A 15,356-nucleotide genomic window follows, 5' to 3' on the forward strand; every position below is an offset into this window, starting at 1 on the left:
CCCCTGTTGTCTTTCATGTTCAGTAGCACCCACTTCATCCCATAGATTTCATCTGTTAGTTAATTAATTTATTCAAAAGACTTAAAAATGACTTTTATACGTTAAGAACTGCACAGAGCATTTATCAATGAAAATAAAATAATGACATATAATCCTAACAATCATTAACATTTCTTGGGCTTTTCACACATTACTTTGTATCATTCTCACACCAACGACTATGGTTGGCATTGCTTGTATTCCCCTTTTACAGATAGAGACACCCAGAGAGTAACTTGATAGGAAGGTATGGAGCTAGCATTTGAACCTAGACCTTGAGACTGCAGAGCAGTATGGCCTATGACATCGAGGAGACACAACTCAGTATAAGGAAGCAGACACAAAAACAGGCAAATATACTGCATGGTCATTTAAATAACAGAAATATAAGAAGCAGTGATAACCCAGAGGAGCCGTGGGCAAGATTTTACAGAAGTGATGCTTGAATTGAGTTTTGAAGGAAGGCTAGGACTTTATTAGGACAACAGTTTTATTATTCCTCCCACAAAACTTTGAAATCATTTTGAACTCCTATAGCAGACTGATTGCATTAATGGCCCCAATTAATGGCCTCCCTTTATCAATATCCTTTGCTCTGTAACTTTGTGGTCCCCTCCCACTCTGAACATGGGCTTCATCATGTAATTTTCTTTGGCCAATGAGACCAATAGGATGCAAATAGAGTCTTAAAACATACTGCACATTTCTGCTCACGCTCTTGCTTCTTTGCCTTCACCTTGAGGACATGCCTGTGCCAGCCTGCTAGAGGATGAGACACTGAAAGAGCAAGTCAGCCCTGTTGTCCCAGCTAGGGCCCCAGATGTATGAGAGCCTGGCCAAGGTCAGTAGATACCTGAATCAGGACTTCTTCTCCTCCACCAGCCCAACTCAGATAGTGGGCCTATCCAGCCAACCCATAAACACATGAGCAAAAATAAAGTTTGTTGTTGTATGTCACTAAGGTTTTGTTACATAGGATTATTGTGGCAAGAGAGAACAGATATAATTCTTGCCTGTTCCTCATCTCCCAAGTCTAAGTTAGTAGTCCAGTGATATCCATTGTACCTCTGTGATTCATTCATATTTCTTTTCCTTTCAATTATCATTACAACTATCCTATTGACAGATCAATTCCTCATTGCCTGTATCCTAGGCTACTGTAATAGCCTATTAACTGGTCACCTTGCCTCCAAATCTTTCTCCTCTTCAACCTATCCTACAAAAAGTGAGTAGTTTTTTTTTTTTTTTAACAGAGTCCTAGTGTTATCACTCACCTCCTCAAAGGCCTTCAATGGTTTATTTCCTTAAGAGCAAACTCCACAGTCTGGTATTCAAACCCTTCACACCCATCTAGTCCCAAATGTCCTTCTAGCTTACCTATTCAGGTCTCCTTTTCCCTCATCATCCTGTGCTTCTCCTCTTTGCTATCCAATATCCATGCAATTGAAGGTCTCTTATCTATCCCTTTGCTATCCAATATCCATGCAATTGAAGGCCTTATCTAGAAAGCCCTGCTCCCCCTTTCCAGATGTCCCAACCTTACTGTTCCTACATATCTAGACCTTGTGTTTTTGCCCCAGGAAACTTTTCTTGATTCCCAATTCTGAGTCTTCTCACATTTTTATACTGCTTTTAGGATTCTGCACCCTCACTTTTTGCCATAGTCATTTGTGTATAGGACTTGTATATCCACGACATTAGTTTCCTAGGGCTTCCATAACAAAGTGCCACAAACTGGGTGCCTTAAAACTGCAGAAACTTATTCTTTCACAGTTCTGGAGCCTAGAAGTCCAAAATCAAGGTATCAGCAGGGTCATGCTCCCTGCAAAGCTTCTAGCGGAGGCTCCTTCCTTGCCTCTTCCAGCTCTTTGCAGCTCCAGGGGTGCCTTGGTTAGTGGCAGCAGAACTCCAATCTCTGCCTCTGTCTTCACGTAGTGTTCTCCCTGTGTGTGTGTCTAAACTTTCCTCTTCTCATAGGGACACCAGTCATATTGAATTAGTGTTCACCCTAATGACTTCATCTTATATTGATTACATCTGCAAAACCCCTACTTACAAATAGGATCACTTTCCCAGGTACCAGGGGTTAGGATATTAACATGTCTTGGGGGGGGCACAATTCAACTCATATACTCAGTATATTCGAGGGCAAGCACTGAGTCTTTACCTTAGTACCATTCTGACTAGTAAAGCACCCCCAGGACAGGGATGATATCTTCGTCATTTTGTGTCTGCTTAGCACATGACTTTGTTGTTCAACTTTAGGCTGAAATGAATCAAATTGTTTAAACGTATTTGGAAAGATCATAAAAAAGTTCCAAGGCAGCCAAGAAAGGTTTATCAAGCAACAATTGTGTGGGGTATTATAAAGCCTCAAACATGGGGTGGTTATTAATCAACACCTTAAAAAAAAATCTCAGTTTGGCAGAGAGAAAAGTCCCTAACACACCACCAGAGACTGGCAAATTCAATTTGAGGCAGTATGTGTGAGGGAAGAAAATAGTTATCAGTTGAATATACTCTCAGATGGGCTAATAAATTAGCTAATTTAGAAAATTAGGTTGAAACTATTATGTTATCTTCAGGTTTTAAATAGTGAACTTTTGAAGACAATATTGAAGCCTATCATGCCCAGAATATACTTATTGGGGATCAAAGAGATGAGGTTATGAAAATCAAAATGTCCAGCAAAGAATAGGCAGCTTCCCTGTTAAAGTCAAGGGGTGTGAGGGTTCACTAATCTTTTCAGTCACGTTATCCTCTTGGAAAGAACAACAGTCATGGCACCTTTCTGGCAAGCAAAGGTCAAGAAAATTGTGTCTGGATGTCACAAGACAAATCAGTAAGTGCATCTTTTTGTCGTTGTTGTTGGAAAAATTACTTTATGAAGCCTTAAGAAGCTCTGAGTATAATTAAACTGTAGTCCAGAGTTACATACAATTTAATAATAGTTCAATTCCAAAATAAAAGTTATTGGAGGTGAGACCATGAAATTTCCTAACATGTGATTTTAATATGTTGTGCTAAATTTTCTAAAACAACTCAGAGGAACCAATATTTACAGTAGATGATGTATTTATGAAAAATCTGGCATCACCTATATTGTATATATGTATATATAAAACCCAAGATTATATGAACTAGGAAACAGATGTTGTATATCTCAACAGCAATATTAGAGTGCAGAGTCTGAGACTGGGATTTATAACGTGGGGTTTGGAAAAGGAGCAGTCATCTTGTTTTCAAAACCTGAAGTTTTTCTCAAGACCAAAGTCAACATTGGAACTGCCACAGAACAGGAAAAAGGGAAGCTTTTCCTGCTTCAATTGTTCATCTGCATCAGAAAGTCTGCATCAGAAAGGAAGATAGGAACCACTGCAATAAGAAGGGAGTGAATAGGTTCTCCCAAAGGAAGCTTGTTACTTCATTCTGCCTCTGCCCTGGTCACCAGGAGCAAATTTTGCATTTCCCAACCTAATGCTTCACAGCACTGAGACATTTCAGTAATGGTTCATCATAAACCCTGCGTTCTCCATCTTCATGAAATAACCTTGTCTCCCATTGAATTTCCTTTTCCTTCCTTTCTTGGGCTTCTGCTCTTTGTCTTTCTTCAAGTCTATGCTTGGCTTCAGTTGCTGCATCAATGTCTCTGATTTTTAAGTTGAAGGTGACATCCTTCCAAAGGCAGCGGGATTCATACTCATTCTCATCTTCCAACTTCCGCACTTTCTTCTTGATTATAGGCCACTTCTTGTTATCTATAAAAGACAGATATTTTCCCTTGTTGAGTATTTTGCATACATTACACCATTCTATTCACCTTCAATTGAGCAGAAAGATTTCTTGTCATTTGGAGAAAAAATCTCAGCAGAAATTCCATGCTTCTTGCCCCCATAGAAAGGTTTAGTGTGGGAGATGATATTGGCACTATAGCCAGTTTTGGAACAATTAATATTGCATTCTCCACCTAGTTCCACCCAGGGCACTGTGAGGATAGACCTTCCATAACCATTGGGAAATGTGAGAATGTAATGTTCAGCATGGTCTAGACACGAGACACAGCCCTGTCCTATGTTGTACACCCCAGTTGACATCCCAAGGAATTTTGATTTGGTCCAGATATGAGCATTGAATTGTATCTTTTTGTTAAAACACTCATCATAAAAGGCTGAAATGGGTGGATGATGGGAAACCTGCTCAGCCACGAATGTTACGCTATTCTTGGAAACCCAGGGAACTGGTCCTTCTGAAACTAGTTCTCTTCAGTATCATTTTGGTAATGTCCAGTGACACTGAAAGTTCTTGCCCAAAATGGGGTTGTATGGCTTTTTGGCAACCGATCCTTTCCTTCCTACGTGAAAGGCTGAGAGTTATCATTTTACAACCTGAACCATTCAATCTCCGTCATCCTTCTGGTCACTAATACTCACAAACAGGTCCAGATGTGCAAAAAGTCTGCATACATTTCTAAAAGAGATCTTCTTTCAAGAATAAATGTTGGAAGAACTACCTTAATAAGATCCATTCCAAGCCTAACCTGTGACAACAGATGCATGATAACTCTCTTGTGCTCTTCCACCGACCCTGCCTCCCCTTCATCATCTCTATCATCATGTGAATCGAAAAGGTCAGCATCACTTGTTCCATTGGACATGGAAGAATTAAGTGATTCCGTGGTATCTGGGTGCTTTAGACTATTTCCTGAGCGGCTGTGTATCAAGACTGAGGCAGATCCAGAGGAATCTATTAAGTGCTTTTGGAATGAGCCACTCTGATGGAATTCATCCACATCATGGAATTCATCTTCACTGCTATAGTAAGAGAACTCTGGGACTGTGTTTGGAGACAAGTTGACATGGCTTGGAGAAGTTAGACTGCTACTAGGTAGTGAGTGCCCACTGCCTGTACTATTTGGTGTTGGAGTCTGATGATGTCCCAAGGTAGCTAATACAAGGTCCAACTGGTAGAGAAGATGGATGCTGCTCTGACTTACACAACTGAGAAGGTTCTGGAGGTAAGACAGTCTGGGAAAGCATTGTGTTGATCACAGGTTCCAAGGGTCTAGGTTGATATATTTCATCTACAGGATTAATAGTACTTATAATTCCATCTGCGTGCTTCTCCACATTACACTGGTCTTTAGCGATCTGCAGCAACAGCGTTAATTGATTCCACCATGCTATTTGTTGTCTCTTTGAGAGTTTCAGTTTTCTTTCTCCATTCATCATCTTTGCAGTTTCAAAGATTGTCATCAAAAAGCTTTAACCGTTCTATCAAGATTTGTAGGTAAGGGCTTCCCTGGTGGCACAGTGGTTGAGAGTCCGCCTGCCGATACAGGGGACACGGGTTCATGCCCCGGTCCGGGAAGATCCCACATGCCGCGGAGCGGCTAGGCCCATGAGCCATGGCCGCTGAGCCAGCGCGTCCGGAGCCTGTGCTCCGCAACAGGAGAGGCCACAACGGTGAGAGGCCCGCGTACCGCAAAAAAAAAAAAAAAAAAAAAAAAAAAAAAGATTTGTAGGTAAGCATCAGCCTCTGTAAGTTTCTTATCAAAGTCTTGGACACTAGGAACAAATCCTGAATCCACACCTCCGCAAGTAGCCGTCAAGAAAGACCTTCACCAAGACCCCTGCCCTCTGTGCCTCCAGGGGAGGGAGCCGAGGGCCGCTTCTGAGCCCCCGCTCTTCTCCCGCCTCCGCTGGATCACCGGGCTGCTGTGCAGTCAGTCCGGTCAGGTTCAGCCAGTAAATGATCTTTGCTGTATTCCAAACTGCCACCGCAGGAAGTCAATGGACACCGCCAACTGCTGCTTCCACAGGAGGCAATTAAGCGGTGCTGAAGAGGGCATGGCTGTGAATTTCCTTACCACACAGGGTCTTGGCTCACAGAATTAAATTTGCTTCTGGTCACCAATTAGGCTTCTAGCTCTCCTTAACTAGCTTGCTAATGGGAGTTTTTCTCGAAAGAAGACTAAGTAGAGGAGTGAATGATACACGAAGCTAGAAATTGTAAAGAAAAAGCCATACGGTTTAGAGGGAGACCACAGATTTAGACTAGTACTTGGATCTGGGTCTGCCACTTATGAACCACAACTGTGAGCAAGTTCCTTCGTCTTTCTGAGCCCAAGTTTTCCATTTATAGACGGGGAATGGCACTACCTTGTGGGGATGTCATTAGAGTTAAGTGAAAATATGCATTTAAAATGCTTAACATTTGGAAGGCATGAAATAGATGCTAACTACTGTTATTATTATCATTCTATTGGAAACACTATTGGAACAGTAGTGACATCTTTTCATAATTTAGGTTCATATTTCAGAGTAAACAAGGCATGGTGATTGACTTACTGGTTTGACTTGCAACATTTAGATGACTTTTTACTTTAACTGATAGCAAATTGAATAGAAACTTGGTTCTTCAAGTTTAAAAAATAAAATAATAATATTGAAACCATAGAAGTAAATCCTAGCAGCAGCTAGAGGTACAATTTCAAATTATGCAAGATCACAAATGAGAAGACTAGCTATCACTTAGATGGTGCTTACCATGTGTCAGACTCTGCTCCTAAGGCTTTTACATACAATAACTCACTCAAATTAAGCAACAGCTTGATTAATTTAATATCCAACTGCCAGGGAATCCTAGCAAACATATTTGATGAGTTGAGTTCTATTGACTGTTCAACCGGGGAGTTTGCTACTAGATCTGGGGTTGTCAAACTTATTCTGTAAATGAATAGATGGCAAAAATACTGGGCTGTCAGGGTCATATGGTCTGTTGTAACTACTTAATTTTGCTATAGTAGTGCAAAAGCTACTTTACACAAACAAATAGGTGTGGCTATTTTCCAATAAAATTTTATTTCCAGACATTGAAATTTGAATTTTATATGATTTTCTTTTGATTTGTTTACAACCATTTGAAAATATTAAAACAATTTTAATTGGCAGGCTTTATAAAATAGGCAGCTGACAGGCTGGATTTGGTCCAGGCACCATGGATTGCCAAATCCTGTATCAGACAAGCAAATATTGATATGTTAAGTAACTATGGAAAATACTACATTACAAGACTGGAAATAACATCGCTTCCTTCCTCAGGTGTCAGTCTTTCTCTTTCCCTCTGTAATCTTGAAATTTAGTGACTGCTTCCTGTATCTAGTTAGACAGCAGCTGATCTATTCAAGTTAGACTTTTATATGTGAAGTGAGTATGAGATGTTGGGCCACAAACGTGCAGAAATGACAATCTTAGTACAAATATATTCTCTGTAATGGAACTTTCCTGACACCTCAGAATCCTTTTTGTGGCCATTGGTCGTTCAATCTTGAGCAGTTCAGTATTTTCCCTCTCGCCTTTCTCCCAGGTTGCATCTCAGTTCTGGAGGATTACATAGCACTAAGGCAGAGTACCATGGGTAGAGCCTGGCCCTCATGTGGCATCTATCCATGCTTGCATCTGTTGAAATGTCATGGTCTGTGGTTCAATGACAGTTCCTGGTCACTGTCAACCCTCCATGATGACATGCTGGACATCCCAGTTTCCTATCTTCTCTGTGGGTAATACCTGTGTTTATTTCTAGAATCCCATCATCTGTCATTTGAGGTCTCTTCACCAGCTCTTTCTCTTCTAAATTCCACCCTTTTGGGGGCTTATAAAATGTTGCCCTGCTCTACCACACTACACTAGGACTGTGACCAACTAACTGTTTCTGTCTCCAGCACTGTCATCCACTTAGCTGTCTCTCTGCTAAAGCTTGCACATTATGTTGTGGGGTGGGAGTCCTGCAAGGCTGCCACCTCCAGGGCTCATAATGGGAAGTAGGGTACAAGTGCCCCCTACTTTGGGACCCCAAACCTATAGGGGTTCTCTTGCCCCATGTTTACCTCTTCTCAGAGCCCACATCACCCTCTCATACTTGATGATTCTCAAATTCAGCTTCACCCCCATTTCAGAGGGATATTTTAAAATCACTGGAGCAACATAAATTTGCTCTTATATCTTATGTATTCTTCCAAATATGTTCTTTTTGGCATTAACTTTATGCTTTGATTCCTTCAGCATCTGGCCTTTTGAGATATAAAAACTTTTTCTTTAAAGCTATTGCCTCCTGTGTATTTCCAGAGTTAATTTTGAAGCTCAGAGGCCGAAAATTGCCTCCGTTTTTTCCCCATCTGCACACTGCTTTATTTTTTATTTTATTTTATTTTAGATTTTTATACAGCAGGTTCTTATTAGTTATCTATTTTATACATATTAGGGTATATGTGCCAATCCCCATCTCCCAAATCATCCCACCACCACCACCACCACCACCCCACCCCTGCTGTCCACCCTCGGTGTCCGTACATTTGTTCCCCACATCTGTGTCTCTATTTCTGCCCTGCAAACCAGTTCATCTGTACCATTTTTCTAGGTTTCACATATATGCATTAATCTACGATATTTGTTTTTCTCTTTCTGACTTACTACACTCTGTATGACAGTCTCTAGATCCATCCACGTCTCTACAAATGACCCAATTTTGTTCGCTTTCATAGCTGAGTAAAATTCCATTGTATATATGTGCCACATCTTCTTTATCCATTCATATGTCAATGGGCATTTAGGTTGCTTCCATGACCTGGCTATTGTAAATAGCGCTGCAATGAACATTAGGGTGCATGTGTCTTTCTGAATTATGGTTTTCTCAGGATATATGCCCTGTAGCGGGATTGCTGGGTCATATGGTAATTCTATTTTTAATTTTTTAAAAAACCTCCATACTGTTCTCCATAGTGGCTGTATCAATTTACATTCCCACCAACAGTGCAAGAGGGTTCCCTTTTCTCCACACCCTCTTCAGCATTTGTAGATTTTCTGATGATGCCCATTCTAACTGGTGTGAGGTGATACCTCATTGTAGTTTTGATTTGCATTTCTCAAATAATTAGTGATGTTGAGCAGCTTTTCATGTGCCTCTTGGACATCTGTATGTCTTCTTCAGAGAAATGTCTATTTAGGTCTTCTGCCCATTTTTGGATTGGGTTTTATTTATTTGTTTATTTATTTATTTATTTATTTATTTATTTATGGCTGCATTGGGTGTTTGTTGTTGCGTGCAGGCTTTCTTTTTTAGTTGCAGCGAGAGGGAGCTACTCTTCATTGTGTTGTGTGGGCTTCTCATTGTGGTGGCTTCTCTTGTGGAGCATGGGCTCTAGGTGCGTGAGCTTCAGTAGTTGTGGATCGTGGGCTCTAGAATGCAGGCTTAGTAGTTGTGGCATGGGGGCTTAGTTGCTCCGCGGCATGTGGGATCTTCCTGGACCAGGGCTTGAACCTGGGTCCCCTGCCTTGGCAGGTGGATTCTTAAACACTGCTCCACCAGGGAAGCCACGGGTTGTTTATTTTTTCAATATTGAGCTGCGTGAGTTGTCTATATATTTTGGAGATTAATCCTTTGTCTGTTGATTCACTTGCAATTATTTTCTCCCATTCTGAGGGGTGTCTTTTTGTCTTGTTTATAGTTTCCTTTGCCGTGCAAAAGCTTTTAGGTTTCATTAGGTCCCATTTATTTATTTATTTATTTCTATTTCCATTACTATGGGAGGTTGATCCAAAAAGATCTTGCTGTGATTTATGTCAAACAGTGTTCTTCCTATGTTTTCCTCTAAGAGTTTTATAGTGTCCGGTCTTACATTTAGGTCTTTAATCCATTTTGAGTTTATTTTTGTGTAGGGTGTTAGGGAGTGTTCTAATTTCATTCTTTTACATGTAGCTGTCCAGTTTTCCCAGCACCACTTACTGAAGAGACTGTCTTTTCTCCATTGTATATCCTTGCCTCCTCTGTCATAGATTAGTTGACCATAGGTGTATGTGTTTATCTCCGGGCTTTCTATCCTGTTCCATTGATCTATATTTCTGTTTCTGTGCCAGCACCATATTGTCTTGATTACTGTAGCTTTGTAGTATACTCTGAAGTCAGGGAGTCTGATTCCTCCAGCTCCGTTTTTTTTCCCTCAGGATTGCTTTGTATATTCAGGGTCTTTTGTATTTCCATACAAAGTGTAAAATTTTTGGTTCTAATTCTGTGAAGAATGCCATTGGTAGTTTGATAGGGATTGCACTGAATCTGTAGATTGCTTTGGGTAGTATAGTCATTTCACAATATTGATTCTTCCAATTCAAGAACATGGTATATCTCTCCATCTGTTTGTTTCATCTTCGATTTCTTTCATCAGTGTCTTTTAGTTTTCTAAGTACAGGTCTTTTACCTCCTAGGTATTTTATTCTTTTTGTTTCAATGGTGAATGGGATTGTTTCCTTAATTTCTCTTTCTGATCTTTTGATGTTAGTGTATAGGAATGCAAGAGATTTCTGTGCATTAATTTTGTATCCTGCAACTTTACCAGATTCATTGGTTAGCTTTAGTAGTTTTCTGGTGGCATCTTTAGGATTATCTACGTATAGTATCATGTCATCTGCAAACAGTGACAGTTTTACTTCTTCTTTTCCAGTTTTTATTCCTTTTATTTCTTTTTCTTTGCTGATTGCCATGGCTAGGACTTCCAAAACTTTGTTGAATAATAGTGGTGAGAGTGGAATCCTTGTCTTGTTCCTGATCTTAGAGGAAATGCTTTCAGTTTTTCACCATTGAGAATGATGTTTGTGGGTTTGTCGTATATGGCCTTTATTATGTTGAGGTAGGTTCCCTCTTTGCCCACTTTCTGGAGAGTTTTTATCATAAATGGCTGTTGAATTTTGTCAAAAGCTTTTTCTGCATCTATTGAGATGATCATGTGGTTTTTATTCTTCAATTTGTTAATGTGGTGTATCACATTGATTGATTTGCGTATATTGAAGAATCCTTGCATCCCTGGGATAAATCCCACTTGATCGTGGTGTATGATCCTTTTAATGTGTTGTTGGATTCTGTTTGCTAGTATTTTGTTGAGCATTTTTGCATCTATATTCATCGGTGATATTGGTCTGTAATTTTCTTTCTTTGTAGTATCTTTGTCTGGTTTTGGTATCAGGGTGATGGTGGCCTCATAGAATGAGTTTGGGAGTGTTCCTTTCTTTAAAATTTTTGGAAGAGTTTGAGAAGGATGGGTGTTAGCTCTTCTCTAAATGTTTGATAGAATTCACCTGTGAAGCCATCTGGTCCTGGACTTTCGTTTCTTGGAAGAGTCTTTTTTTTTTTTTTTTTTTTTTTTTTTTTTTGTGGTACGTGGGCCTCTCACTGTTGTGGCATCTCCCGTTGCAGAGCACAGGCTCCGGACTTGCAGGCTCAGTGGCCATGGCTCACAGGCCTAGCCGCTCCACGGCATGTGGGATCTTCCCAGTCCGGGGCAGGAACCCGTGTCCCCTGCATCAGCAGGTGGACTCTCAACCACTGTGCCACCAGGGAAGCCCTCTTGGAAGATTTTCAATCACAGTTTCAATTTCATTACTTTGATTGGTCTGTTCATATTTTCTATTTCTTCCTGGTTCATTCTTGGAAGGTTATATACCTTTCTAAGAATTTGTCCATTTCTTCCAGGTTGTCCATTTTATTGGCATGGAGTTGCTTGTAGTAGTCTCTTACGATGCTTTGTATTTCTGTGGTGTCTGTTGTTACTTCTCCTTTCTCATTTCTAATTTTAGTGATTTGAGTCCACTCCCTCTTTTTCTTGATGAGTCTGGCTAAATGTTTATCATTTTTGTTCATCTTCTCAAAGAACCAGCTTTTAGCTTTATTGATCTATGCTATTTTTTCTTTGTTTCTATTTCATTTATTTCTGCTCTGATCTTTATGATTTCTTTCCTTCCACTAACTTTGGATTTTGTTTGTTCTTTCTCTGGCTCCTTTAGGTGTAAGGTTAGATTGTTTATTTGAGATTTTTCTTGTTTCTTGAGGTAGGATTGTATTGCAACAAACTTCCCTCTTAGAACTTCTTTTGCTACATCCCATAGGTTTTGGATCCGTGTGCCCTTGACAAGAAAGTGTAAACTGCTGTTTTTGGATGGAGTATCCTATAAATATCAGTTAAATCTATCTGGACTATTGTTTCATTTAAAGCATGTGTTTCCTTATTGATTTTCTGTCTAGATGATCTGTCCATTGGTGTAAGTGAGGTGTTAAAGTCCCACACTATTATTGTGTTACTGTTAATTTCCTCTTTTGTAGCTGTTAGCATTTGCCATATATATTGATGTGCTCCTATGTTGGGTGCATATATGTTTATAATTGCTATATCTTCTTCTTGGATTGGTCCCTTGATCATATGTAGTGTCTTTCCTTGTCTCTTGTAACATTCTTTATTTTAAAGTCTATTTTATCTAATATGAGTATTGCTACTCCAGCTTTCTTTTGATTTCCATTTGCATGGAATATCTTTTTCCATCCCCTCACTTTCAGTCTGTATGTGTCCCTAGGTCTGAAGTGGGTCTCTTGTTGACAGCATATATATGGGTCTTGTTTTTGTATCCATTAAGCAAGCCTGTGTCTTTTGGTTGGAGCATTTAATCCATTCACATTTAAGGTAATTATCGATATGTATTTTCCTATTACCATTTTCTTAATTGTTTTGGCTTTGTTTTTGTAGGTCCTTTTCTTCTCTTGTGTTTCCCACTTAGAGAAGTTCCTTTAGCATTTGTTGTAGAGCTGGTTTGGTGGTGTTGAATTCTCTCAGCTTTTGCTTGTCTGTAAAGCTTTTGATTTATCCATCGAATCTGAATGAGATCCTTGCCGTGTAGAGTCATCTTGGTTGCAGGTTTTTCCCTTTCATCACTTTAAATATATCGTGCCACTGCCTTCTGGCTTGTACAGTTTCTGCTGCGAAATCAGCTGTTAACCTTATGGGAGTTACCTTGTATGTTATTTGTCGTTTTCCCCTTGTTGCTTTTAATAATTTTTATTTGTCTTTAATTTTTGTCAATTTGATTACTGTGTGTCTCGGCATGTTTCTCCTTGGGTTTATCCTTCCTGGGACTCTGTGTGCTTCCTGGACTTGGGTGCCTATTTCTTTTCCCATGTTATGGAATTTTAAACTATGACCTCTTCAAATATTTTCTTGGGCCCTTTCTCTCTCTCTTCTCCTTCTGGGACCCGCATAATGTGAATGTTGGTATGTTTAATGTTGTCCCAGAGGTCTCTTAGTCTGTCTTCATTTCTTTTCATTCTTTTTTCTTTATTCTGTTCCATGGCAGTGAATTCCAACGTTCTTTCTTCCAGGTCACTTATCCGTTCTTCTGCCTCAGTTATTCTGCTATTGATTCCTTCTAGTGTATTTTTCATTTCAGTTATTGTATCGCTCATCTCTGTTTGTTTCTTCTCTAATTCTTCTAGGTGTTTGTTCTTTAATTTTCCTAGGTCTTTGTTAAACATTTCTTGCATCTTCTGGATCTTTGCCTCCATTCTTTTTCCAAGGTCCTGGATCATCTTCACTATCATTATTCTGAATTCTTTTTCTGGAAAGTTGCCTATCTCCATTTGAGTTAGTTGTTTTTCTGGGATTTTATCTTGTTCCTTTATCTGGTACATTGTCCTCTGCCTTTTCATCTTTGTCTATATTTCTGAATGTGGTTTTCGTTCCACAGGCTGAAAGATTGTAGTACTTCTTGCTTCTGCTGTCTGCCTTTTGGTGGATCAGGCTATCTAAGAGGCTTTTGCAAGTTTCCTGATGGGAGTGACTGGTGGTGGGTAGAGCTGGGTGTTGCTCTGGTGGGCAGAGCTCAGTAAAACTTTTATCCACTTGTCTACTGATGGGTGGGGATGAGTTCCCTCCCTGTTGGTTGTTTGGCCTAAGGCAACCCAGCACTGGAGGCCTCGGGCCCTTTGGTGGGGCTAATGGTGGTCTCCAGGAGGGCACACACCAAGGAGTACTTCCCAGAACTTCTGTTGCCAGTGTACTTGCCCTGGCGGTGAGCCACAGCCACCCCCTGCCTTTGCAGGGGACCCTCCAACACTAGCAGGTAGGTCTGGTTCAGTCTCCTGTGGGGTCACTGCTCCTTCCCCCTAGGTCCTGATGCACACACTACTTTTTGTGTGCCCTCCAAGAGTGGAGTCTCTGTTTCTCCCAGTCCTGTTGAAGTCTTGCAATCAAATCCCACTAGCCTTCAAAGTCTGATTCTCTGGGAATTCCTCTTCCCGTTGTCAGACCTCCAGGTTGGGAAACCTGATGTGGGGCTCAGAACCTTCACTCCAGTGGGCGGACTTCTGTGGTATAATTGTTCTCCAGTTTGTGAGTCACCCACCCAGTGGTATTTGATTTTATTGTGATTGCTCCCCTCCTACTGTCTCATTGTGGCTTCTCCTTTGTCTTTGGATGTGGGGTATCTTTTTTGGTGAGTTCCAGTGTCTTCCTGTTGATGATTGTTCAGCAGTTAGTTGTGATTCCGGTGCTCTCACAAGAGGGAGTGAGAGCACGTCCTTCTACTCCGCCATCTTGAACCAATCTCCTGCACACTGCTTTAATGACCCTATCCTGAGGGCAGAGTACAGATTGAGCCCTCTCTTCTGTGTGAATGGAGGGAAAAGTACCAGGACCACAAATAATCCTTCAGCTAGAGTATGGCATTGCTAACATAGTGCTGCTGTATCCGCCACTGAGCCCTGTTGAACTGTTTGTATACCCAACATATGGTGAGATGAAGCCCACACCAGAGTCCACAGAAACATTCCTTTGAAACATTTTACTTGAGAGCCCAGAATTTCAATTTAAATCCTTGAATGAGAGAATATATTTGGAATGTGTTAGATTCCCTGCCACATCTTCCAAGGAGGGAGATAGCCAAACATTCTATGGCTTTTCTTCAATTTTTGTCTTTGGAAGTTAACATATCCTGTAACTGTGCTTAAGTTATATATTGCCAGCATCAATTTCTATTTTATCTTCTACATTAATTGATTAGGTCCTTGGTTTTCAGAGAAAAAGCAAAAGAATGTTGTCCCATGAGTAGTATGCCTCAAATAAAATGTTGTCAAAATTAAGAACAGAAAAACAGAAAACATTGTCTACTGAGCATGAAATGTCAAAGACATATGGTGTTTTTGTTCAATTCTTTGAAGGTTGAAAACTTGTTTCATGCTTTAAGCCATGAAGGAAGAGCTGATATATGGTTCAAACAGAACTGTAATGTCAGCCTTCCTTGTAATCTGACCTTAAGGAGCAGTATCAAAAGCACTACACTTATTCTCATGTATTGTGAGTTGACCAAAATTGTGTAACTTCAGGCCACCATGTAGAGATCTCACATCGTTTTTCATGAGCTTCAGAATGTTTGTGGAGACAAAAATTTGCTGACCTGCTTTTGGTTGTCAGATCAAAACTGAGCAACACATGTTATTGCCAGTCTCAA

At 40.3% G+C, this 15,356-nt stretch overlaps 1 pseudogene; it reads right to left on the reverse strand.

The window, feature by feature from the left end:
- Positions 1-3,513: 3,513 nt before the first annotated feature.
- On the reverse strand, positions 3,514-5,232 carry LOC132483489 (oxysterol-binding protein-related protein 9-like; annotated as a pseudogene).
- Between the last annotated feature and the right edge of the window lie 10,124 nt (positions 5,233-15,356).

The sequence above is a fragment of the Mesoplodon densirostris genome, chromosome 1 (genome assembly GCF_025265405.1).
Source record: "Mesoplodon densirostris isolate mMesDen1 chromosome 1, mMesDen1 primary haplotype, whole genome shotgun sequence".
NCBI classification, from domain to species: domain Eukaryota; kingdom Metazoa; phylum Chordata; class Mammalia; order Artiodactyla; family Ziphiidae; genus Mesoplodon; species Mesoplodon densirostris.